Below are 26,731 nucleotides of genomic sequence, written 5' to 3'. Positions count from 1 at the left end.
CCTTGGGAGTTTCAAAGAAAGAGGATCTGCATATACTTGTCAGAGCAGTTGTAGGAATTTTTGCCTAAGAACAGGACATTGAACTAGATGGCCTTTCTTCTCTGTGTCCCCCCCCTTGTCTGATTTATGTAATTGTTATGTTACTTTACAGAGTAACAAAATCAACCTTGTCCAGCAGGGAAACACTTCTTTATTTATTTAACAAAAATTATATATCACTTGCTTGTAATAAATCCTCTAAGTGGTTTACAAGAAACATTATCAATAAAAACAGCTAAAATAAGTGCTTAACATACTTAAAAGGATTTTCTCCAAAGCAAGCTGGTATTCTTGCTGCCCCCCCCAAAAAACCCTACTGCCCAGGGCACATACACCCCTTTGCCCCCCCCCCCATCAGGCACTGCTTAGATTGATCTGACTTTGCTCTCTCCTAACCCTCTGTTGCTTGCTTTGTTTCCAACTGACCTGGCACTGGAAGTTGCTTTGGTTGCTGCTCACCTTTGGTGTTGCTGCTGACAAATCCTTTGGTTACTCAGCTACCCAGTGAAAACAAGACAATTGATACTGTAAAAAAGGGGGGAAAGGTGGCTCAGGGATATAAATAGGGTGTTGCTTGTGGAGATCAAGGGATCAGATTGATCAGATCAAGGGATCAGATTGACCCACAGGAATATCTGAAGAACTCAAGCTTGGTGCAGGAGGGAGAAGAAAGGGCTGGGGTTTTAGTAATTGAGAAGCAGTTTGGTGTATTTATCTTGATTTATTTCTTTTGCTCTTTGGGGATTATTTTGTGACTATGTAATGATTCAGATGCAAAAAACTTTTTTTCTAAGAATAATCTCCTCCTCCTCCTCCTCTTCTTCTTCTGTCACAACAACTATCCTCCTTCGCTTTGTGACAGGACCAATGGAGTCCTTTATGTTTTTATGCCTAGCCCCAACCTGGTAACAGACATGGCATCCTTTTTTTTAAAAAGAATATTTATTAACGTTTTCAAAATAATACAAAACAAAAGAAACACACAAAAAATAACAAAAATACAGAAATGCAAAATTAAAAACAATTAAAAACAAGTACAATTTCCATTCCTTATTTTCTATTAACTTATTTCCTAGACCTCCTCTCACCTCCCCTTTTTGTATTCCAATTCAAATTATTTACTCAGCAAATCCTTGTGTCAGACATGACATCCTTAGAGGACAAACCAGGCACCCCACAGGTCAAAGACCTCGAGGAGCAAGCAGAGCAGCCTGAATCCAACGCTGAGGATCTCCCTGAGAGGCCCTCCATGTTAAGAGTTGATGAAGAACCCCTGGCGCTGTCAGAAGTGGAGCCATCTCCTGGGACCCAAGAGCACTGTTGCCAAAAGCTTCAGGTCCAGACCAAAGAGCAGCAGCAGCATGTGTCTGCAGACCCACAGTCATTGGTTAACTTGTAAGTAAGGGTTCGCCAGAAGCAGCTTAGTCATACTGGCCACATGACCCGGAAGCTTTACACCGGCTCCCTCGGCCAGTAAAGCGAGATGAGCACCGCAACCCCAGAGTTGTCCGCGACTGGACCTAACAGTCAGGAGTACCTTTACCTTTAACGGGTCTACTTATGAGTAAGCAGTCCTAGGCACTCCTTCACTGACAGCAGCTGAGGTTAGGGTGTGGTGTAGAAGGGCAGAGTATATGAGGCATCCCCCTTGAACTCATAGCTTCAGTCTCCCTGCATTGCTGGGTTGCACCTTGCCTGAACTCCTTGTGATATTGACCTTGGGATGTTGTTCCGTGTTTTGTCTCTGAATCATGCTTGGACTTAGACTGATTATTTGTGCTTCCTCTCAGTCTGTTTGGACTACATCCACAAACTCTGCCCTCCATTGGTGAGTACTTTTTGGCAAAGGCTTATATGTTTGGTAACTGGGACCCTAGCCCAGTTTTTAAACTTAGTTTAGAAAGGTCTCCTAGCTGCCATGCTGCAGGTTCTATTCTCTGGCCATCTTTCCTAGAAGGCCTCTCTCTGAGGAAGGACCATCTTGGCCCTTTCTCTGAGCAAAGCCAGGGGGAAGAGGAGAACCTTGGGCCCTGCAGAAGCCTTATATGGATGGTGGCAGATTCAGCAGCAAGATTAAGTGGAAAGGAGAGCACTTTGACACCTTCATCCCCTGAGGCACTTGTCTCATTCTGCTTCATGATTGTTCTTGCCCTACTTCCCTTCCCAGCTTCAGATTGCTGTAAGCTCCTCCCTCGTGGTTAATTTTAATTCTTTTAAAAATGTTTACTGGGATGTTGTGCTGTCCCCTCCTGTACAACTCAAACAAAGATGTCTTCTTTTAGCTCTTAAAGGTAGCAAACACTTTCCATATATAGCTCAATGGCGGAGAACACGTTTTTCATGGGAAGGCCCCACGTTCTATTCTTTCGCCACTCCAAAAGATCAGATAACAGATGCTGTGAAAGGCATCTGTCTGCGATCTTAAAGCATGGATGTGGGATATGTGGTCTCCAGATGTTGCTGGCCTGCAACTTCTATCTTCCCTGACTGTTGGCCATGCTGTGTGGCACTCCTGGGAATTGAAGGCAAACAACATATGGAGGGTCACAGATTAGCCACCTTTGTCCTAGAAAGTCACTGCTAATCGGAGCACATTGTACTGGGCATGTCAGACAAATAGTCTGTCCTAGTCTAAGGCAACTTCCTATGAAGATCATGCCCTCTCCCAACAGCAGTGCTGAATCTTGCGTAGCAGAACTTCTTAAGGAGAAAATACGCGTTTTGATCATCTGGAAGCCCTTCAGAAACCTATATAAGCCTAGCCATAGGTGGTCACAGTGGTTCCCCCTCACTATTGTTGCTGGTGTGGGAGAGGGAGTGGAGTTCTTTATTTACTTATTATGCAGGCCACCCAATAAATATATTCTCTAGGTGGCTCAGAAGAAATAATTAAAATATTGAAAATTCGAGAACGGAATAAATAGCATAACGAAACATTCTCAACAACACAGAGAGAAAACCAGTCGCGTACCAGACATTAAAAACCCAGATTTCAAGATGGCCAATTCTTTGAAAAGGTCTGGGTGAATAAAAAGGTATTTGCCTGGTATAAAAAACACACTTAAAATGGTGCCAGGTGAGGCATTCTAGAGAGACTATTTCACAGGCTGGGTGCCACCCGCAACAATGTCCCCTGCCTAATAAGCACCCACCTTGCTTTACTTAGTGGGGGCATGGAGCTGGGCTCCTGAAGAGCATTTTAAGGTTCAGGAAAGTATATGTGGGAGAAAGTGATCTTTTAAGCAACTTGGTTCTAAGCCATTTATAGAATCATAGAAGTAAAAAGCTGGAAAGGATCTAGTCCAGCCACCTGCAAGGCAGGAATCCTGCCCACCCACAGCCGTCCCTCGGTGGGCTCGAACCACCAACCTTCTGGTTAACAGCCAGATGCCCTGACCCATTGCCATGTTTCAATAAATTGCCGCAATGATTCAGTACTGAAGATCAGGGAAGGCAAAGGAAGGAAAGCAATAATGTCCTGAAAACATTATTGTAAGAAAACGGAAGGAACCTGCTGGATTATTAGAATGTACTGAGGGAAACAGAAGTAATTGATTCAGTATTAATTTCATAACTGGCTGGTGGGGATGGCAGGACTGTGTCTGTCCTTCTGTGATGTGAGGGCTGTTTTGTGAAGGGGAACGCTGGTTGGAAGGAGCAGGAAAGCCTGTAGGTGTAGTGACATGCTTCCAATGGTTGCTGGAATATGCACACTCTGTGCATCTGTCTTCTGTCTTACAAAAAATACAGAATTTAGCTCCTTTAGAATTTCAGGGTGTGTTGTTGGATTTTTTTTTTTTAATTAAGCAGTCTTCACTTTTGCAGACAGGTTTGGTTTTTGTTTAAGTGTAGGGTATCTGTTTTAAAACTCGGATCTCTGAACAAATTCATGGAGGATAAGGCTACCAAAGGCTAGTCGCCTTGTTGACTGCGTACTGCCTCCATTGTCAGACCCAGCATGCCTCTGAATGCCAGTGGCTGGGAATCGTTTCTTGCAGGCTTACCATAGATTGGCCACTATAAGAACAGGACCCTGGCCTAAGATGGACCTTTGGTCTAATCCAAGGGATTCTTTTTATGTCCTATTTTTTTTTTTAAAAACACAACATTACTTGTTTCAGTAATCTCCTGCAAGTAGCTCAGCATAATGTTGTTTGATGCAACATTGTCCTCACAGCAGCAATATTTTGTTACTGGGGAAAAGCCATTCCTTTGCATTTAGTACATCCGTTTCTCTGTTCTTCTCCCAGTGGCTATAAACAATTAAGAAATGTTGGCTCAGTCTTGCCTGAACTCCCACAACTTTGTGACCAACATATTTTAAATTTGTATGTGGTGCCAAATCCTAACCTGCCTAATAAATAAAACACTATTTACTTGTACAAATCTCCCATTCTTGGTTCAATTCATCCAGATTTATTTATTTGTACCCTGTGCCTTTGAGTTCCCCAGGCAAAAATTAGATTTTTCTGTGCAAGCTTTTAACCTCAAATAATAGTTTTTCTCACTCTTGCTTTTTTTAAATTCCCATTTCATGTGTATGTTGAATTTTATGCACACAAAGCCCTTTTTGTAACCTGAAATGCTCCCATAATAAAAAAACCCTCAAAGAGCAAACTTGCTGACTCACGGGGCTGCTTGTTTTGGTTGCTGCGCTAGCTGACAGGCGTATGCCAGATTTCCAACATAATCAGTTTGGGAGTTGGACCAAATGCTCTCTTGGTGTCTCTTAATTGTTTCTTACTGATTATATCTGACGTCACTTGACCACTGTCTCAAATGTTCATTCTGTCTGGACACCCGGGAGGAGATGATTGTCTTAGCATCAGTTCCTAAGTCTGTGTCTGAGTGGTAGCAAATAATGGAAAATGATTGCCTGTGGATCTTTTTGCTCTCGGCAATTCTGTATGCCTGGATTTGATATACTTCAGAGCTGTTTTATTTGCTTGCCTTTATTGTACTCCCTTCTTCTTAAATCACAATAAACTAAAACAGATTGACTATAGCAAAACCCTTTTCTATTTTCTTTCCTGGGGGAACTTCCCCGAACAGCATAATGTGTATTTTCATTTTGGCAAAGCAAAAACATCCCACCCCCGGCCCAAATTGTGGAGAGAAAAAATGTTCTAATCCTCTGAATAAGTAAAGTATCTCTTTCTTCATGGTTTTGAGAAGTTAAAAGTCTTCAGAATAATAATAAAAATTCCTGGTACATTAAGAAGTTAAAAGTTTTGCGGTGACAGGATTGGTCTGAGGGAAAAAATGTAATGAGTATTTTATTTAAAATGTAACTACTTTCTGCATACAGCTTTGCTATAACTTGCTGATGAAATTTTGGAATGTATTTTTTTTAATCCACATGTTCTTTCAGCAAACAACATTTGCAGTATGTTCTCCAATTTCAAATCTGTGTGGTTTTCATTATCACACAAAGATCATTATCTCCAGCATGAAAATTGTACTTTTCATTGGCAGCTCTCCATGAGCCTGTATATACAACCAAATAACACGGGTGTAACTGAATACACTGGTGTTACTTGGTCATGCCTGATTGTCGCTGTTATTAGTGGCATACCATGCTTTCATCGTACCTCCAGTATTAACTGCAACTGAATAGGAGACATTAATTGCATTGATTGCGGTAGACCCTTGGTGGGCTGAGCTCTACTTTGATCATGGCCACCAGGGCCTGTTCTATACATTTTGCTGCTTGAGGTGAAGGTCAAGATGCACAGAAGCCAACTGGACTGGTAGTTGAATGTTTCTTCAATATTGGTGAAAGGACAGGGTCTCGCTTCACAAACCCCGATATGGGTTACACACCTAGAGTTGTAGCCAGTGTTGGTTTATGGGTAATTTCAGTTGGTCCATTAATTTCAGTGGGTATCCTTTGACTAGGACTAAGTTAGATACCATTCATTAGATTCTAGGATGAGGAAGCTTTTAATCCATATTTGTTAAGTTGTGGGCGAACATATCAGATGATACAGCGATTCTTCCAAAGCAGCCCTTTATTTGTAAGCTGGAACAGAACTGAACTCAGGAGCTCGGTCAGCCTGCTCCAGAACAATGTAACTGTTGCAATTTTCTAAAACGATCCAATTACTGAACGTCACTTTCGATCCTTCATTTGCATACAAACTATCCAATCACTGAACGTCACTTTCAATCCTTCATTTTCATAACTATCTACAGTATCCCCCTGCTGGCCCAGGGTGAGAACTTCAGTACATAACTTCAAATGAACTTTAAGCCTCATTTTTGTACTTTTTGCGTTTTGTTAACTCCTTGTTCTTCTCGCCTCCTGTTTTGTGTAACATCTTGTCTGATGAAGACTTCTGAAGCACTCAAAAGCTTGCCACCTTTTTGTGACATCTTGTTGAGTCTCAATAAAGAATGTTGGAGTTGAGCCTACAAAATATGCATGCAACCCAACCCCCCCCCTTGCAATTTCAAATTCTTAAAATCAGTTATCTGGAAGAGGAATGGCATTCTCTGCCCACCTACCTTGTGTGTACATACCAGGCATAGGCAAACTCGACCCTCCAGATGTTTTGGGACTACAACTCCCATCATCCCTAACTAACAGGACCGAGCGGTCAGGCATGATGGCAGTTGTAGTCCCAAAACATCTGGAGGGCCGAGTTTGCCTATGCCTGGTATATACAAACAAACAAATCATTTTGTTTAAAGTATTATCTATCTCTGTATAAGCATTACTACCAGCACACATTTCTGGAGGAGAGATTGTAGCTTGATGGTAGGCTGCATGCCACCCATACAGAAGATCTCAGTTTCAGTCCCTGGCATCTTCTGGGAAAGGTCTTGGAAAAGCAGTAGGGACACTAACCATGCACAGGGACCAGTGGTCAGAGCAGATGGAGGTGGAGAGGGAAAGTGTGTGTGATCTTCCACCCTGGCTGCATGTGACATAGACATGGTTTCGGCTCCATATGTTTGCTTGTTAATGTGTAGTCTGTGCTTAATGCTCACTGACTTTTCAAAGAAAATCTCCAGCAGTCTCCCTGTAGAGAGAATCGGCAGCAATCGTGTGTGTATATGCGTGTGTGTTTGCTTACATAACTAAGAGCCTGATCCTAAAACACATTGCTTCAGAAAACAATGGCAAAATGCTGCATCATGCAAGGACACACACACACACACATACACACACACACACACACACACACGAAGCCTTGCAACAGCAGGGCTGTTATGCCAGGGGCTCAAGGCAGTTATGCAAATCTTGGAGCATCAGTTAATGGCAAAACCGACTCTTTTTTCTTTAACGTTTCATAAGCTACTAATCAAGGGTTTTTTTTTTATCTTTAATATTTCATGCGCAAAGTGTCTCCCAAATGCTGTGTGATTTATGTAAGGAATGAAATGCAGTGAGAGCAGAGCAAGTCGACGCTTGGTACTGGCTTGGCTAATTATCTAAGCTAAAAATGATCTGAGCGAAAAGAAAAAATCGATAACATGGTTATGGAAACTACTATGTGTGTATATTGCACGGAGAGGGGAACTTTTGACGTATTTGGGTGGAGATATTTCTTGGAGTGGGTGGGCAGATGCTGCTTGGTGTAAAAAAGAATAATGCTTTTAGTACGTTGCAGCCTGATGCTAAAAAAAGACCACACACATGCACACAAAACAAAACACTCCCAGCTTCGTCAGCAAAACAGGAAGAGGGTTGTCCATGTGCTGTACAAAACATCTCCCCGATTCCATTACTCCAGTGCAGCCTCTGGGATCCTCTGTTTAGGTGCTTGTTGCATGAATACGAAGGTACATCAGGGTTCTTACCCCCTCTGCCAGTGTATTCTGGCCCTAGGAACTCAGGAGGAGGTCCCACCTTGATGCAGAAATTGCTCTGAACCTTGTATCCCTCCCATCCTATTATTCTGTGCTTCTATAGTTTGGTAATAGGGGTCTGTGCTCTACTCCCTGCTTTTTTGGGGTTGGGGGGAGGGGCTACAGGCATCTTCTGCAAAAGGTGAACAAATGCATTATTCACTGGAGATACATGGTGGTTAAAAGGAATGTAATGGAGTGGAAAAACAGGCTTCTTCTGCTCCCTGCCCTCAAAAGCACAGGAAGTTAACTCCTGTCTCGCAGGCAACATAGGAAAAGTCACTTGCCTTGAGATGCCTGCATAGCTAATGTCAAATAATGCATGCTCTGTGACAACCCTACGTGTTAATTCCATTGGAAATTATGGTTAATGAATTACACACAGTCTTTTTATGCCAGCATTTATTTTTCAAGGAACTTAATCTAGTTTGATCACTCATGTGTCTCCTGCTTTGCAGAGGTTTGTTTACCTGCTTGTTCCAGCATGCATTTTTGCCAGGTGTCCCTTCTTTTTCTAAGATGTTACAGTGTGATAGTCACCTTTTTCAAGTTGTAGTAGTTTGGCAGAACTCTAAAGAACATCATCAACAACTCTAGAGTTTCCATTCCCTTCAAGCGCTTGCTTTACTTATATATTTTTTATATTGCTTTACTTGTTGCTTTTCTGCGCTGTCCAATAGCAGAAGTTCTCTGGGCAGTATGCAATGCAAATGATTAAAGCCATAAAATCTCTCTCTCTCACACACACACACACACAGTAAACAGCAAGTGATAAAACCTGTTCCCATAATGCTATCACCGGAAGCACAATCTTCCTACCACAAAAGCAAAGTGGCAAACGGAGAAATATTAGCGGTGGCATTTTATGCTATGACTCTATTGAAACGCCTCCGTCCCTTGGCCTTTTTTAGTACATAACGCCCACCTTAGAACTATTTTGCTCCTGTAATCTTTACCAGAATACACAGTTCACTTTGGTCCAGGGTGGCACTCAAGTCACATGCACACCATACATGTTTCCCCTCCAAAGAATACTATGAACTGCAGTTTGTTAAGAGTGCTGGGAATTGTAGCTCTGTGAGTGGAAAACTACAGTCCCCATGGTTCTTTGGGCGAAAGCTATGTGCTTTGAATGTATGGCTTGCACTGTGAGAACTGAGGAGAAGAAAACAGACAGAGCATATGCAATGTTTCAATAAACGTGATCTTCTTCATAATGAAAAATATTGAATGTGCTCCAGTGTATAAAATGTGTGAAGTGCACAGAAGTAAAAATAATAATAATGTAGGTAACTAACTCTCTTGAAGAAAACAACCCCAAAAGTTACCATATGGTAATATCCTTATGAGGAGGAGTAACTAGAGCAGAGCAAAGTAGTGAGCAAGCTTTTGGGTTCTTCAGAGCTCTGGATGTTGAGCAAAACAACGGGGAGGGGAGGAAATGAAGACAAAATGTTGGAGCCTCGAAGTCCACAATTTGGGTCTTAAAATGGAGTGCAGGAGGTGTTGGGAAAATTATACACTCCTTTCAGGTTGCACCTTAAAATTTACTGTGACCAAAAAACCACCCACAATGACAGTCCCTCCCTCCGCAAGTAGAGAGATCAGTTATTATTGCTTCTGTGTCCCAGCAGCCCTTGCTGCAACCTGAAATCTGTTCTGCACCTACAGAGTCTAATCTAATTAAGTCTGCCTAATGCCTCCTGCACTCCAATTTAAGGCTCTTACAAGCTACAGACTAGTATTTCTCTCCATCCACCCCCAACCTCCCGCTGCTGCCTTATGTTTTGCTTAACACCCAGACTGAAGAAGAGTCCTGGAGACCTCGAAAGCTTGCTTAATTGTTGCTTTGTAATATTTTAGTTGGTCCAGAAATAAAGATATGTCTCTGACGGCACGTGATGCAGAAGGAATTTGGTTGTTTCTGAATAGCCTTTTTAACGAGGCGCGTCTAACCTCGTTTGCTTTTATTGACGTGCGCGCAGCCCGGGAATTACAGTATACAGTATATAGTGAGGTCAGGTGGTCAGCTTTTTGGCTCTTCCCTTGTAATCTCAGAAGTTAAAAGGGCATAACAGAGGAACGTGGTATGGGAAACAACGACACAACACCCATCCCGGAAACAAGACCAGAAAAAGTGCTCCAGACATCATCATAACTTTAAAAAGTTGAAGGGAGGGCAAGATGCATAGCTTTGGCCAAGCCAAGCCGGCATTGCCCGCTGTCTCTCTTAAAAACCCCACAGTTTTAGGACTGGGACGTTGCCCTCGACCCTAAAGGCGCCCTTCCTTACCCCTCCCCCGATTGATCGTCTGGGACCAGACACTGTCCGCCCGTCGGGACTCTCCCGAGCGCGGCCCCTTCCCACTGCCCGTTAGCTCGGCCGTCCGTCCGTCTAGGGGGGGCTTTAGGGGGGTGGCGGCCGGGCGGAGCCTGGCGTTGGGGCCGGGCATGGACTGGCCGGGGGGCGAGGGGAGCTGGAGGCTGCGGTGGGCTGTCCTAGCGCTCCTCTGGGCGAGAGGGAGAGAGCTGGCTGGCTGTGTGGACCCGAGATGCTGTGTGGCGGTCAGTGGAGGAAAAGGCTTTAAAACTGAGGCAGCGATGAATTAAATCGCGGGGGGCGGGGGGGGGGCGTTGTAGGGCAAATGTGGGGAGAGATCCTCCAGGCGCTTAAGGCAAGCTAAATGTCCTCGACATGTGATATTTTTAGGGGGCTGAGAACCTGTGTAAGGAGCGTGGGGGTATCATGCATGGGGGAAATGTGCTACGAGGCTGGTGGTTCTGTGGGCTATGTAACCACTGTCCAGAAGTGGAATATGGGCAATGGGTTGTTGGAGGGTCTTTGGGGAGACAGATCTTGGGTGGAGTGGAGCAAGGGACTGGGTACTGAGGTGTTGTGCTGGGTCAAAGTGTGGGGCAGTGGCTGAAAAGGCAAAAGTGACTCTTCCAGGGACGGAAGGAGCTGATGTTGAGGCGCAAGGGCAGGGGAGCCTACGGCCCTCCAGAAGTTGTTGTGCAGGACTCCAACTCATTGATCCCGGGCAGCGTAGCCAATGGTCAGGAATGATGGGAATCATAGTCCCAACAACAACTGGAAGGGTACAGGCTCCCCACTCGAGGAGACCAGCATTTGTGGAAGAGGGGTTTTGATTACTGAAGGGGGATTTGTTTGATTGATTGATTTTAAAAGCTTATATCATGCCTTTCCCCAGATAATGGATCAAAGGTTCTGGGGGTTCAAGGGGTTTGGCTGAGATGGGCTCTGGGTCTGAGAGGGTGGCTCTCTGTAGAAGTCTCTGGCATGCTGAGGGAGGGACTGTTTCAACAGTGTACATTCCAGGCTCAGGAGTCGGCAGGGACTGGAGAGGTTTCGGTGGCTTTCGTTCCCTGTCTCACCTCCAGTGCAAACTTTCCCCGAAGCTTCTTTCCGATATATGCAGTGCCCAGCTTGGCCTGGCAGCCTTCCTTTTCCCTTTCGGAATATAGAGTTTCCATTTCACAGCCACATGGGGAAAGCTGGCTCCATCGCAATCAGATATATTGAAAACTGTGGCTAGAAGTATTCGCACGCCTTCCCTCCCTCCTCCCATCCCTGGCCACATCTACCCTTGGACGTTCTAGCTTATTTGGACAGGAGCAGAGACTTTGGTATCTGGAGTGGCAACTGCCTGTTAGCCCCTCCCTCCCTGGGCAAACTCTTCTCTCCTGTTTGGTATTAGCTTTCAGGATGCAGAGCAGATGGTTTAAGCCTAAGTACTCCTGCCTAGCTGGTTTGGATGGTTATTTCAAGGTTGTGCTGCAAGCTGTGCCTCTTGGGCATTCCCCAGGTTATAGCTAAATTTGCCTAAATTGCCTCACCTTATGTACTCTCTGCACAGTGGTGGTCTGTGCCCATTGGAGCTGCAAGGGCAGAAAGCAGGGAGCCCAACAGCTAATGGAGTCAGAGTCAGTGAGATTCAGAGCCAACTAATTCGAGTTTCGCCCCCTTCCCCCTTGCCCTCCTTACAAGGCATAGGTGCAAACTCCCTTGGGCCCCAAAATTCCCCATGAAGGGGCCGGGCATCCACAAATTTTGGTGCCAGGGCCGGGCACGCTGCGTGGCAGCCACAGCTCTGGGTACCTACGGTCATGGGGCCAAGTTGGCACTTCTGTTACAAGGGCAACACTGAGACATAAGGTGGAGGAAGCTGACAGGCAACGCCAGCTCATAGCAGTTCTCAACCTGTGGGTCCCCAGATGTCGTTGGACTACAACTCCCATCATCCCTGAGCTCTGGCCTTGCTAGCTAGGGGAGATGGGAGTTGTAGTTCAACAACATCTGGGGACCGACAGGTTGAGAAAGGCTGGAAGGCAAGGCTGGGTGGGCTGCCTGGCTGATGTCAGTTTCATAGCTGTCAACTTTCAGATTTGAAAATAAGGGATCAGCAGCCTCACCTGTCCTGGGGACAGTCTACGGGATATCTAACAATCCGGGATAGCAGCGGGAAGCAGCAGGAAACGGCACTGGAATAAGGGAATTCCCCGCAAAAAAAGGGAAGGTTGAAAGCTATGGTCAGATTGAGGTTGGTGGGGCAGTGTTCCAGTCACTAAAATGGGCCAGCCATCGCTGCAACTCCATTGAACAACTTGCTGCAGGTAACTAAGAATTACTTGCAGGCAAATGGGTGAGGTGGTGGATGAGGGGTGGATCCTTCGCCTCCCTCCACCACTTGAGTTCTGTGCTAACCACAGAGGAAGGAAAGCCCCTTCCTCCCTGAGAAGCATGCAAACCAAGCAGGCTGGTGGAGAAGAGGCGGATATGGAAAAAATCTGTTCTTCCTTTGCCCGTTCACTCAGTAGCCTACTTGAAGAGTCTAAGGAACCTGTATCTGCATGCTGGCAGCAGAGGGTGGGGGCTTCCTTTCCTCTACAGCCAGCATGGAACAGAACCTGGTAACTTTTGTGGGCTTATTTCCAAGGCTGTGCTATATCTTTGACCCCCAGATTCCCCTTCTGTCAAATTGAGCTAGATTTTTTCTCAATATATTCATTATAATTTCTGCACTCTAACAGAAAGGGTTCCCATGTATGCTTACTCAGCATTAAGTTTCGCTGAGTTTGGTGGGTGTTTACTTATTCGAAGGTCAGTGTGCAAAGGATTGCAACCTTATAGTTGGGGCTGATGAGAGTTGGAGACAACAACATCTGGAGGGCCATATGTTCCCCACCTCTGTCCTAGCCCCTCAGCATTAGCTCAGCCCAATCCCTTAGCTTTGCATGGAACTGCTAGACCCCAGTGCGACTGTTTCCATATGCATCATATCCTACACCTCCTGTGCAGATTCCGAGGCCCATAAATAGATGGCACTCCTCAGTGCTCCTCAGCTTTCTTGCCCTGCGCATACATCCTGTTAACACAAGCCCCAACATAGGAATGACACTTTACAAATCAAAGGAAGAAACTCTTATGTGAGCTCCTCATGGGTAGAGAACATATTTAGCTTTGCTCTGACTTCCACTTTTGGAAGTGTTTTCTCTTCTAATGTAGAACTGATGGCAAGTTTTTTTTAAAAAAACAAAATTGAAAAGCCACTATGTTTTCTTTGGTGGCATTTCTTTTGCCTGCAATGATCTTTTGAATTGGGGGCAGTAGTGGGATAAATGTGTTCCTCTCCTCTCTTCTGAACATAACATGACCTTATCCGTTTCACAACCTTGGGGGAAAAGAGATTGGTAAAATGGTACTTTTTTTACTGGGTCACATTTGTTAATAAGCATATGCAAGGATTTTGATGGTCACGTGACATTGTTCTTCAGAGCTTGGATTGGACCACGCAGCAGCAGGCTGACAGCAGCTGCTCCATGAGTAGTTAGTTGAGCGCTACATAATGAGCCGGTCTCTGCTTTGTGTTTGGAGCATGAAAGGGTCTGTAACATGATGCTCTGACTTCTAAGGCTGGAGAATGGGGTGGGAAGGAGGGAGGGAGGGAAGAGAGTATTGGGGGCTTGTAAGCTGTGTGTGATTTGCTCATTGTGCCCGCTGGAAAGAGAAAAATCTCATGGGCCTTCCTCTGGCACGAATCCAGGAGTTTTTGCGCTCTCCTGTGCCAGGCGCAGGAAAGAAGAGAGGCTGTACAAATTGCTGCTTTCTAGTCCTGATCCTAAATTTGGTGGCTCCGTGTGCATTTGCCTTAAGTTGTTCTAGGTTATGTCTTGGAGCTGGTAAAGACTACAAGAAATGAACTGCACGGAAACAGAGGAACGTGATATGCACTGCACATGTGGGAACATGCACACACGAACCTAGTTGTTAGCATGAAAGAAATGTGAAGCGACAGGCGTCCCTCCCCTCCTGTTCTCTGATTAGCTGGTAAGACTGTTTGGCTGTGACGCTGGCCAGGATTTTTTTGGGGAGTTGGAATGATAGTGAGAAGGGCAGGCAGCAGGAATCAACTTGAAACCGCTAGTGGTTTTACTCTTGCAGGATGTGTGAGCCCGCCTCATCTGCCATTTTCCTACATGGACAAGCTTCTCTGGTGGTTTGTCCTTTGGTTCGGAAGTCTGGCTGTTGTTGACCGGGTTTGCGTTTGTTCGGTATGTCTTTCTGCCTTTCTGCCTGCCAAGGCATATGGTGTGGGATACAGAGCAGGGGAGGTGGTGCTGTGCAGCTCACTTTTCTCTGGCACAGTTTGAAACATAATGTTGCCTGAAGGGAAGAGTGTCCCTGCCCTGATCTTCGAACGATAAATTTGAGGAGGAAAAAAAACAAACTCCATTCAGCCGCTGTTAAATTAATTGCTTGTGTTTGTAACTTGGACACCAAAGCTGGCTGTTTGGGTGGAGAACTCCACTGTGGAGCAGATGATTTTATAGCGAAAATCACTGTAATGAGGGAGTCCTCCAGCAATGAATTGCAGAATAGAAAAGTAGAGAAGTACGAACTTTCCCTGTGGCTCTTGAGTTGTGCATGTAGAAAGGGTCTCGGCTGATTTTAGCAAGGGGCGATCTGTATTTTCCTCTTACACCATCTACTGTGTATTTATCCTTCAATGTTCCTTAATTTTGCATTTGCACAAGGAATCCAGAGCAATATGGAGAGTGGGGACTGATAACTTCTGAGAACCTACCCTATAGCCTGGTTGGTTGTTGTGACTGAAACTCATCATGTGCTGCACATGCCAGAAACTGCACTGATTTTTCACTTAATCTTCTGGCCTCACAATTTTTCTCTTGTTTCAGGAGGAAGTTGATGACAGGAGAGCAGAGCTCACTTTCAAGACCTGAGGCAGGTAAGGTACATGAAGGGAGCGTCCCCTCAGATACCACAGCAAAATGTGCTGTTCTTTATAAGAATCACTTAAGGCCGCTCTCCTTCTCCCCATAATGCAAGCTAGTTTAGTTTAATGTGCAGTCTTTTGCTTACTCTGGTACATTTATGACTATATCAAAGTGCAGCAGATTTGGTTGGCAAGGAATGGCCAAGGAATCACATTCTGAACAGCCTCCTTTTTTGTCTTTCTCATTTATCTTCCCACCCCCTTCTTTGGACCCCTTGCATTCTTGGAGGGACTGACACTTTGAAAGGGGGTGGTTTGTGCTTATGATAGCTTTTGGAGAATTTGCAACTCCCCGCCCCAAATCCTCCACATCAAATGACTTAGATATTTAAAACAACCATCTCTCAGGATATTGCTCACCAATACCCTCTTTAGAAAACTGACCCTGTGTGTATTTGGAAACTTGGACCTTATTTTGGCTCAGTCTTGCATATAGAATGAAAAGATTTACCAGCTTACTAAATAAAATTGGGTAGTACATGTTTTCATTGTGCATTCACATGGCACTCAGTGTTCCCCATTCTTGTCACTACACCTGGTTGCTACCCTACTGCAATCCTAAGGCCTTTCCCTTTAATTTCTGTCCTCCTCTGGTGCCAACAGAGGATAGCTTAGCCTGCCCACTTAACTTGGCAAAACTTTTCTGACACTGGTTGTCTTTGTGGCAAGAGAGAGAAAAGAACTGGGATGCCTGCTTTGACTTCCAGAGGGGGAGTTAATTATGTAGCAAGTTACAAAAGGGCCCTCCCATCCTTTCCCCTTTTTGTGAAGGCCACTAAGAGACTGACACAAAAGCACTCATTAAACCAGATGACCTTCCAATCTTGGGCTTGCAGTTCCTGCTCAAGGCAGCTCAGAGCAGTGATGATAAATGCAGTGAAATTGACATTAATATGTATTCAGAGCATTTGCAGATACGGACAGCCTTGGGGCTGTCTTTGCCATGTGTTATTGCCCTGCGTAGTAATAGTATTATAATTTAACTGTGCATGAAAGGCTTGTCACATGTCTTGAGCTCAACAAGGGCAGGTCTAATGCCTCCTCAGATGGGAGGTGCTCAGAAAGAGGCACCAGGGTCTTAGGAAATGGCCATGTTTATAGTAGGATTTTTTTGGGGGAGGGGTTCTTTAGATCTTTCACATGACAGTCAGACCCAGGCTGCTTGGCCTCATGGAAACTCATTCTCTGTTGTGTCGCCCCACAAAACTGTGGGGCATGCATGGACTGATGGACATCCTCCCTCATCAAATAGCTGAGAAATTTGTTATTAGTCACTTTTGTGTTTTTCATCACTTAAGTGCTTAATTTCCAAAATTGGAGATGCTGGAACTCATACATCCTTGAAACACAACAGTCTTTGCTCTGGAAACTCTTTACATGGGTCCATAGCTGGTTGCAGTTTCTCCATCTGAAGGGAAAGGAGCTTGGAAGCTGCAGAAAGGCACTCCCTTTATTGTTACTACTTCACACATTTGAGAATTGAGCTCTGATTTTGAAACAAGTTCTGGGGCTTTCCTTTTCCATCCCTTTGGGTGTGATTACCGAAAGTACTTACAAAGTTCTTTGCTTGCTTTGTTTAATCTCTATATTCTGAAACGCAAAATTAACACCTGCAGCTTGGTGAGACATCGCCTCTCTTCACAAAACTGCAGCTGCCCTCTGATTTCGAATGAAGCCTGCAAGCATTTCTCTGATAAAAACAGGGACATCCTATTCAATTATTATTATTATTATTATTATTAATAATAATAATAATAATTTAAACCCCACACATCTGACTGGGTTGCCCAAGCCACTCTGGGTGGCTTCCAACATATACTGTATATACTCAAGTAAAAGCCGACTTTTTCAGCACATTTTTTATGCTGAAAAAGCCCCCCTTGGCTTATACTCGAGTGAGGGTCCTTTCAGGCTGCTCCTTCCTCCTCCTCCACCTTTGCTGCTGTCGGCAGCGGCAGAAGAGGGAACGAGCAGCACGAAAGCAGCCCTTTTGGGCTGCTTGTTCTTCCTCCGCTGCTGCCGCCACCAGCCTCTGCCTTTCGGGAGCACCCTAGGTACACAGGGGGGGCGGGAGGGGCTGGGGGGAAAAGAAGCCCCCTCTGCGCACACGCACACACACTTCGGCCCACCAGGAGGTTTGTGGTGTGGTGAACCAGTTTATACTTGAGTCAATAAGTTTTCCCAGTTTTTTGTGGTAAAATTATGTGCCTCAGCTTATATTCGGGTCGGCTTATACTTGAGTATATACAGGTATAAAAACAAAATAAAATATAAGACATTTAAAAACTTCCCCATGCAGGGCTGCCTTCAGATGTCTTCCAAATGTTGTATCTTATCTCTTTGGCACGTGGGTTGCATAACTCTATACCCTCCAACATTTCACCGATGAAAATAGGGACATCCTAAGGAAAAGTGGAGCATTCTGGGATCAAATCAGAAAGTGGAACGGCTTCTGTAAATCCAGGATTATCTCTGGAAATAGGGACACTTGGAGGGTCTGGGAAACCTATGGCCCTCCATTTGTTGTTATACTACAGTTTCCATCATCCCTACCCATTGGCCATATTGGGTGGGGCTAATGGGAATTGGAGTCCAGCAGCAGCTGAAGGGCCACATGCTCTCCACACTAATGTAAAGCTTCTGGGTTCCATCTGGCAATCATATTATTCAGGACTGTGAAATGACTGAACAGAATATGCAGGATATAATGTGCATGGAAGCAAGCCATTTACATGGAAGTAAGTCTGATTTCAGGAGGGTTCACTTGTGAGTAGGTGTGCAAGAGGTTACAGCCCCATTAAATACAGTAGGATTTACCTTTGAATAAACATGCATAACAAGAACATCGACAACATCTTATTTATATATTGTGCACCTGACCGGGTTCCTCCAGCCACTCTGGGCAGCTTCCAACAACTTAAAGCATCAGCAAATTAAAACATCAATGGCATGAATTTGGATGCGCCCAGGAAAGTGCTGTATGGCATTTCATTTACAAGTATGGATCTTTGTACTAGGAAGAAAGTCTCAAATGAGTTAATTGAGTCTCACTCCAAACTAGTAAGATTGTCTAGTACTGCCGTCCGGTGGTGGAGGAACCCTCTCAGACACCCGGGGCAGGGCATCCCGTATGGAGTACGCATGTGCGGCATCCCATATGGAGTGTGCATGCGCAATGACCGTACGGGCTGCCACACATGCACACGGGCTGCTGCTTGCGCATGTGGCTATATGGGCAGCTGATCATGCGCAGAGGCCATACAGACTACCGTGCGAGCGGCATCCCCTACGGACTGCGCATGCATGGAAGCCCTTACGGACTGTGTGCGCCCTCGGTAGCTCCACAGCTGGTGGGAGGCAGGGCCCCCCTCCGCCCCCCACTTCTTATGCTCCTGCTTTCGTCTTCATTTCCGTTTTGCCATTTCACCTTATGCTTCCTCGTCCTGGAACTGCAAGCTTGGGTTGCAGTTTTCGTTTTGTTAATGAATGCTGAATTTGTACAGTTTCACCTATTTATGAATTTATGAATTATGAAGTAGCCAAGTTTGTTGTTGTTGCTGTTTAGTTGTTTAGTCGTGTCCGACTCTTCGTGACCCCATGGACCAGAGCACGCCAGGCACTCCTGTCTTCCACTTCCTCCCGCAGTTTGGTCAAACTCCTGCTGGTAGCTTTGAGAGCACTGTCCAACCATCTCGTCCTCTGTCGTCCCCTTCTCCTTGTGCCCTCCACAATGTCTTTCCTAACATCAGGGTCTTTTGGCTTCAGCTAAAAGACACTACCAGAAGAATTGTGTTTGATATCTAGATAAATGGGTGTACAACTGAAATGGCAATAGGGAGAAAGTTTGTACCTTGTTACTGATAATTTCGCTTATAAAATGACTCTAAACTTGAGTTCTAAGACCTCCCAATCATAAAATTTGATGTGGAATAAAAGAGCTTCTTGCACAATTTTCAGTAGTGGATCATGCAAAATTTTTTGGTCACAATGCACTTTTATAGAGGGGGTGAATGAAGGTCATAGGTCGGTGGTAGCAAGCATGTACTTTTCATGCAAAAGGTTCCAGGGTTCAGTCCCTGACGTCAGTGTAGACAATGCTGAACCAGATGAACTAATGGTCTGACTCAGTGTAAAGCAGCTCTCTGTGTTCCTTTGTTTCATGCAAGGCAGGAACAGCCATAATTTCTTTTGATAGTTGTTCTAAATGGCTAAGATTCCAAGCTGCGGGGAGGAATTTTTGGTAGAAATGAAAGGTGATGTGAAATGGGATTTTCCCTTTCCGTTGAGTGCTGCGTTCCATTTTACATGGCAGCTCAGGTGCTCACCAATACTGCATCCGAAAATGGTGCAAATTAGGGGTAGGGAACTTTTTCCAGCCCAAAAGCCACTTTTTCTTCTGGGCAGCCTCCTGGTGGCCTCGTGTCACTGGTGAGAAGGGCCAGGAGCAAAAATGGGCAGAGCAACAAGTGCCAGTTTAACTTTTGTTCAGTAGTCCTGAACACACAGCCACACATTTTTCTCTGTTCTGCATCCAGGCAAGCGAGTGATGCATTCTGGCCAGGCAAAAAACCCTAGCCTGGGGTTTGCTACCCCTGGTGTAAATAAATGAGAATGAGAATCATTTCAGTTTTCTTCACTTTCTGATAGATTCCTCCTGCCTTCCTTGGACCAAGAGGCCTGAAATAAAGGCAGACTTGATTATGGTAGCAATATGTACTTACAGGAGTCCACAAACACAGCACGATCGGGCTGTTTGACTCAAAGGGCGTGCTCACTAATGTTTGTGCGATTGTGTAACAAATTTATAATCTATAGTAAAAACACAGCAAGGCAGAATACAATACTGTATATAATAATGAAATCAACAAAAATATCCATAATTAAAACACCCATAAAACATCAATAAATACTGATTGGTTAAAAGGAGAGGGGAGGGGGATTCATGTTGTTAGAAGCTTGCCTAAACAAAAAAGTTTTCTAAAAGTGTCTGAAGAGAGGGATGGTTCCTGCCCAACTTCTTTTGCCAGGGAGTTCCACAGGGCAGTGCATGCCACACTAGGATTCAAGTAAAAGGCTCGAATCGTAGCGAAGGCCAACTGAACCTCAAGGATATGGGGAACCACCAGAAGTGCCCTGTTAGATGATCTGTGATCACGGTGGAGCAAAAGGAATCTGATGGTTCTTAAGGTGCTTTGGTGACCTGGAAGAGTTACCGTTTGGTATAAGCCATTTAGGATACCAATTTTGAATGGAGATCTAACACTACTATAGCTTTATGAATTTGCTGGAGGTGCCTTGCAAGCTGCTCTCCAGGTGCCAGAGGCCTCTTTGTGTGGGTGGGCCCTGCATGTCAATAGAGTTTCTGCAAACAGAATAACTCGTGGATCAGGTTAATTGTGGTTTCCTCCCCAATTTGAATAGATTGCAATCAGGAGGTGGCCACACCCCTTGGTGGGATGCAGGCTGCACAGATGGCTCCGTAGAAAGATAACTGATCAAACAAACAGGAGAGCTTGATTTCAAGGGAGGAATTAACAGGAGCTGTTCTGTGGAATGGCACAGCAGAGAAAGGTTGCTCCCTTGTTGCAGGATGCATCCTGCTTGGGGTGGGGCCCATGTATCTGGTGTGAGCGGCCATGTGCCTGATCTACATGCAAAAGAACATCCACAAGGCACAACTCATCCCCCGCCCCCCCCCCCCGGCCTTGGGGACTGCCCCCACTGCGCTTCCTGTTAAATCGGTTTCTGTTGCTTCCTATGGAATGCCTTTGCATTAGGCGGTTTGATGGTTAGTCACCGTGCTCTGTCACACTCAGCAACATATCAGCTGTGTCACTGGAGCCCGCCTCTTAGGTTACTGTGTCTGGGGAAAGTAGTCTGCTGGAACTAATTATTCCCTTATGTGTGGGAAGGGGATGGTGGGCCCAGTGGGCGAGGGCCTCTTCCCTTTGAATTCTAAATCTTGCTCAACATGTGCCACGAGCAACATAGATTAGCAAGCTCTCGTTTATGGTGCAACGGGACATTTCATGTGTTCTGGTTGCTGTTACTCTGCCCCAGGGGATTCTGGGAGTGGTGGGCGGCTGTGCTCATGAGAAGTCCCATTCTCTCCCACCCTCCACCCGCCCGGGCTAGTAGCATGCTTGGCAACGCTCCTTACTTGAACCCTTGTTGTTGTTGTTTTGTCTCTGCTAGGAAGGGAAGAATTTTGAGCTGGCACCTTATCTTTGCAGCTTGGTCAGTTCCTCATGACCCTGGAGCAAAGGACAGCCTCCCACACTTGAGGTTAGCAATTTTCTCTGCTACACTTGAAAATTGCAAGGGTTGGAAGCCGCAGCCAGAATCCCCTCTGCCTCACCCTAAATGGCACTGATGCTGTGCAGTTCTCAATGGTTGAGTTTGCCCCCCCCCCACACACGGCAGAGAGGATCTCATTCTGACTTGCTAGGCTGGGAGGCCTGCCTGGGTGTAGAGCAGCATTCAGTCTCTTGTGTCTGCAACAAGGACATCCATCAACACGGGCAGTGAGCACAGGGGGCAGACTGGAGCACAGAGTTCAAGCATGCAATCTGTCTCAGATGGATGACAGAGATAAGGAGCACAAGAATCAGGGGGCAGCAGGGACAGGTGCGGCAGCAAGCAAAAGCTTGGTTTCTGCTAAGGCAAAATTGTAAAGAGACCATTTGCCCAAATGAGCAGAAAGAACAAGGGCTGCAATCCAGAGAAAGCTTTATGAGCCTGCTGAAAGTAATGGGGCTTTGATGGGCATCTGTAAGCGCTGGGTCTGCAGGAACTGGCCTATCCTGTTGCCCCAGAAGTGAAAACTGTGGAGTGCTTTGCTGACCAGTAAAAGGATATTTTGAAATCCACAGAGCAGCTACTTGTCCTCCCCTGAAATATCATGACAATCTTTCAGAATGGTTCCCTGACAGCTGAGCTCCTGTGCAGTCTGTTTCTAGATGGCGCCAGCCTAGCCCTGCCCACTCAGAATGCTTTGTAGCACAGGCTGGGTACACATTGCTTATTCCAACCCAACCCAGGGAGTCCTGCGAATAGTAGTTTGTTAAGGGTGCTGGGAATTGTAGTTCTGTAGGGGGGTAAAGTACAGTTTCCAGGATTCTTTTGTTTTTGAGTGGGTGGAGAATGTTCTTTAAATATATGGTGTGTACGCAGCCGCAGTATCATCGAGGAGTCCCACCTGACATCTTGGCTCTTGTGCAATCATGCTATGCAAATCTATGCATCTACACATGCAGATGCATTGAAGAATTGTCTAGTGGAAATTCTGTAATATGTTTCAGCTGATGGATGTCTGTTTTCTGCCCACAAATTCTGAGGTTTTCCATTGAGGAATTTTAAAGACTCAAACAAGCCCCTGGCCTTGGGAGGCACTTCTCTGTTCTGACAGATGTTTGGGTGATAACCAGTAAGTTAGTTTGTTTCTCAGGATGTTGACCTTCATCTGTGGAGGGAGGATGGTGACGTCTCCCTTCCTCCCAATGGAGAATACAAAGAAATAGTACAGCACCGGGGGAGGGATAGGACTTCACATTAGGAGATTAACAGGAACAAAACACAGAACTTTTGGGTTTCCATAACAAACACCATTAACATCTGACTGCACTGGGTGATAGTGTTAGCCCTATTCAGGGAATACCCACTGAAGTTAATAGACAGGACTAATACAGGTTTATTAATTTCAGTGGGTCTACTCTGAGTAAGAGTTAAAAGGCTACAATCTTCTATACTTGCATAGTTCTTTGTTGTTTAGGCAAACCTATCCAGACATGTAGAAGTTATATACGTTTTATTTCTTTTTAGCTACTATTGCTTTTTAACAATTTCTCGAATGTTTTGGATTATTTGTTTCTAGCTGTTGATGGTTTTCATATTCCCTGCAAACTGTTTTTAGAGTTTTTATTACAATCAAGTGCTACATAAATTTGGTGAAATCAAAATAAATGTGGAGGGCTGAGATTTGGGTACCTGGGAGAGAGCGTCTTCTGAGATAAACAGGTCAGCTGTGAAAGGAAACAATAGCATTTAAGAAAGATGCAAGACGTTGCTGTTGGCACTGTGCTCGCTTTGTGAAGGGAGGGCTCATTATCTCCTCCCTCCTTCCTCAGCGGTGAACAGTGTTTTTTATTGCCTTACATCCATCCAGAAATAGAATGTCTCCCCCCACCCCCATCCACTGGTTATCTGCTTGGTGTCCTTTGGGGTCTGTTAACCAAAAGAATCTCTGTGATGTGCATCTTACGCCCTTTGTTTGTTTGTGGAAAATGCTGCCACTTTCCCCTTTAAGTGAAGTTTGTTTTCCTCCAAGTCTGGCAGCTATTTTAGTGCAAGCTGAAACATGCACGTGGTCTGCGCAAAACTCCAGATGGAGCCAGACATGGCCCCACTCTCTCATCTCCTGGGCAGGAACAGGCTTAACTGCTTTCCTGCTCTCTCATCAGCTAAGGGTTCATCGATGAGGCAGTTTTGCTTAGTCTGTGGCCTGCACCTGTGGTCTTCCTTTAAGCCTCCTTTTGGCATGTGGGGGGTGGGGAGCAGATAAGGAACTGAAAGGCTCTCCCTGAGCACAGATAACTGGATCTTTAAAAAGTTGAGAAGCTCCTTTGCCTAAACACATTTGGCAGGATGTGCTTCCCTAGTGCCAGGGGAATCCAGTGCTGAGCACCACAGCTCCTGGTTGGCACTGGCAAGAGCACAACTTTCTTTTTGCTCCTCCTCTCCTTCTGTGAGTAATCAATGCTCAGCCTGCTGTGGATGGATGGATGGTTGGTTGCATAAGAGCTTGGATAGGAACAAAGTTTAGCACTGTGCCAGTTATAGCTGGTGCTGATGAGAATTTACTTTGCATTTTGAGCATGGATGGCATGCTAGCCTCATGAGCACCCCAGTCGAAGCCACTGTTGCTTCCCATTGTGACTCTAGTGGGCAAATCCCACTGAGCCAGCTATTGTTCCTCCATTACCAGGTCAGGCAGGACATGTCCTGATCCTCTGGAGGAAGTCTTTGTTAATGCAAGGGCAACAAACCCAGGCAGCCCCCCCCCTCATTTTAGTTTCCTAGTTATAGGTGCTGCTGCAAAATGAAAGCACTTGCCATTGAAGTTCCCTACCCTTTTGTTTCAAGTAGTTTGTTTCTGTAGCAAAGTGTGCTATTTTTAAAGGCTGCAGGTTTGATAGGAACATGGTCCGGTCCGTTGCTCAAATGTAAAAGAGTTACGCATTTCAATGCAAGAAGGGAAGTGCTCTCGTAACTGACTCCCTCCCCACATTATAACTGTAGTAGGGCTGGTGCCAAGCATTGTCTACCCCAGGTGAGAACTCTATTTGAGCCCTTCCAGCTCTATGTTACCCAACTAGTGGGATGGTAAATGTAGGGAAGAGAAAAGGTTGCATATGGAACCTTTCTAACAAAAGAACAGCCAGACCCAAATCTGAGGTGCACATCTGTCAAAGGTTCCCAAAAGCTCACAGCGTTTGCAATCAGGTGAGTTATATGTGCTATACTTTATGCTGTGTCTGTGCAAAGTGTGGCTGGTTTTGAGTCCAGAGGCAACTTGCATGCATTTGAATGAGAAACAGAATTCGCCTCTGGGCTGAAAACCAGCCACACTTCACACCGACGTGGCTTATTATTATTATTTTTAAAAAAAACATTCTATTCATTAAAAACCCAAGTGGTTTACAACAGTCAAACATAAAACCATGCAGTAAAAAACATATATGTATGTATTAAAAAACCCAGAGATCAACTGTTACAGAAGGATATTTTCTCACTAAGAATATTATCTTAGAATAGAGAATAAGCATGGAGGCATAGAAAGGTTTTCAACAGGCATTTGAAGGTTGGAACATAAGGCGCCTCCTTGGACCTCTGTTCCACAGGACTGAAGCGATGAAACTAAAGACTGTTTCTTGTTGCTGAGAAATGGGCTTTCCAGCTTGGGGGATGACCAACAACATTCCTGTATAGATGATCTCATTGATCAAGCTGGGATATAAGGGTTCAGGTGGTTCCCTAAGGCACCCTGGACCTAAGATGTTCTGGGCGTTATAAATTAAATTTATAAATTAGCTTGGTAGTGGATGAGCAGCCAGTACAGTTGTTCTATAAATGATGTCACATGTCAGGTGTCCTCATAGGAGTCTGGCCACTACATTCTGCATTCTGCACCAGCTGGAGCTTCCGAACCAGCCAAAGGGCAGCCCCACATTGAGCACATTTCAGTAATGCAGCCTTGAGGTGACCAATGCCTGGGCTACAGTGGTTAGGTATGGTGGACATTCCCCAAGGAGCAGGATCCGCTCCGGATAGTTGAATGCTTTCTCCATAGAGGTTTGTCAAGCCCCCTACACTGCATTCATTTTGGCATCTCCCAAGATCTGGCTTGCTTTTCCAGAAGGCTTTTGTCTGTTTTGTGTACTCTTATTGTTTTTACCCTGTTGCTGTGGGAAACTGATTAGGTGGCATTGTTCTTTTTCACTACTTCTGAGTAGAGTGGTACCTCTGGATCGGATCCTGAAGCGAATGCAACCCACACTCGCGGGTTGTGATTCACCACTTCTGCGCATGTCCGTGATGTCGTTTTGAGCGTCTGTGCATGCGCAAGCGGCGAAACCCGAAAGTAACACACTCCGTTACTTCTGAGTCGCCGCAGAGTGCAACCCAAAAATGCTCAACCTGAAGCTACTTCAACCCGAGGTATGACTGTAGTGTACTTTTCCCCTATGTTATCTGAATTTATTACTACAGTGGTACCTTGGTTTGCATATGTCTTGGTTTGCATATGTTTTGAATTACAACATGTCAAACCCGGAAGTGCATGTCTTGGTTTGCAACTTTTTTTTTGGATTACAACCCATTTTTTTTGGATTACAGTGGTACCTCGGGTTATGAACTTAATTCGTTCCGGAGGTCTGTTCTTAACCCGAAACCATTCTTAACCTGAGGCACGCTTTTGCCAATGGGGCCTCTCACTGCTGCCGCACTGCCAGCACTTGATTTCCATTCTCATCCTGGGGCAAAGTTCTCAACCTGAGGTACTACTCCTGGGTTAGCGGAGTTTGTAACCCGAAGTGCTTGTAACCCTAGGTACCACTACAAAACAAATTTTTTTGGGAAGCCCCATTGGCGAAAGCACGCCTTGGGTTACAACCTGTTTTGGTTTACAAACGGAACGGATTATGGTTGTAAACCAAGGTACCACTGTATGGTCTGTGTAAGACCTTCTAGTGAATGGAATGGAAAAGGATTTGGATGAAATTGAGGAGATTTCACCCCTCCCATACCCAAGAATCTCCTGACCATCTCCTGAGGTCTTTGCTGACTCTACAGAGAGGAGGAGCAATGTATTGCTCTCTACTTAATTAGTCATGTGAGTGAATCTCAATGTGTGTGAGAGAGTCAGTCAGTGAGCTGGAGAGGGAGTGCAAGAGATATTATTTAGAGACTCTGCAGGCACTCAGAGTATAGCATTGATTTATGCTGAATCTTTAGCTCTGTATATA

At 45.2% G+C, this 26,731-nt stretch overlaps 1 protein-coding gene across 7 annotated transcripts in view; it reads left to right on the top strand.

Annotated features, from left to right (window-relative positions):
• The first annotated feature begins 10,324 nt into the window (after positions 1–10,324).
• The window catches only part of LZTS2 (leucine zipper tumor suppressor 2), a 67,338-nt gene continuing 50,931 nt past the window's right edge, over positions 10,325–26,731 (top strand). The window contains exons 1-3 of one of the 7 annotated variants that reach the window (XM_081912291.1): positions 10,325–10,458; positions 15,112–15,161; positions 21,405–21,494. The gene's annotated coding sequence lies outside the window, so the exon portion shown is untranslated. Of the gene's footprint in view, positions 10,459–13,983; positions 14,243–14,276; positions 14,467–14,668; positions 14,807–15,111; positions 15,162–21,404; positions 21,495–26,731 lie in introns of those variants that run through there. The other 6 variants (XM_081912290.1, XM_081912293.1, XM_081912289.1 and 3 more) reach the window with 6 other exon arrangements.

This window comes from Podarcis melisellensis (genome assembly GCF_964234715.1).
Source record: "Podarcis melisellensis genome assembly, chromosome: 5".
NCBI lineage: Eukaryota > Metazoa > Chordata > Lepidosauria > Squamata > Lacertidae > Podarcis > Podarcis melisellensis.
The sequence above is the reverse complement of the archived record's forward strand: the minus strand, read 5'-3'. Positions and strand labels throughout refer to the sequence as shown.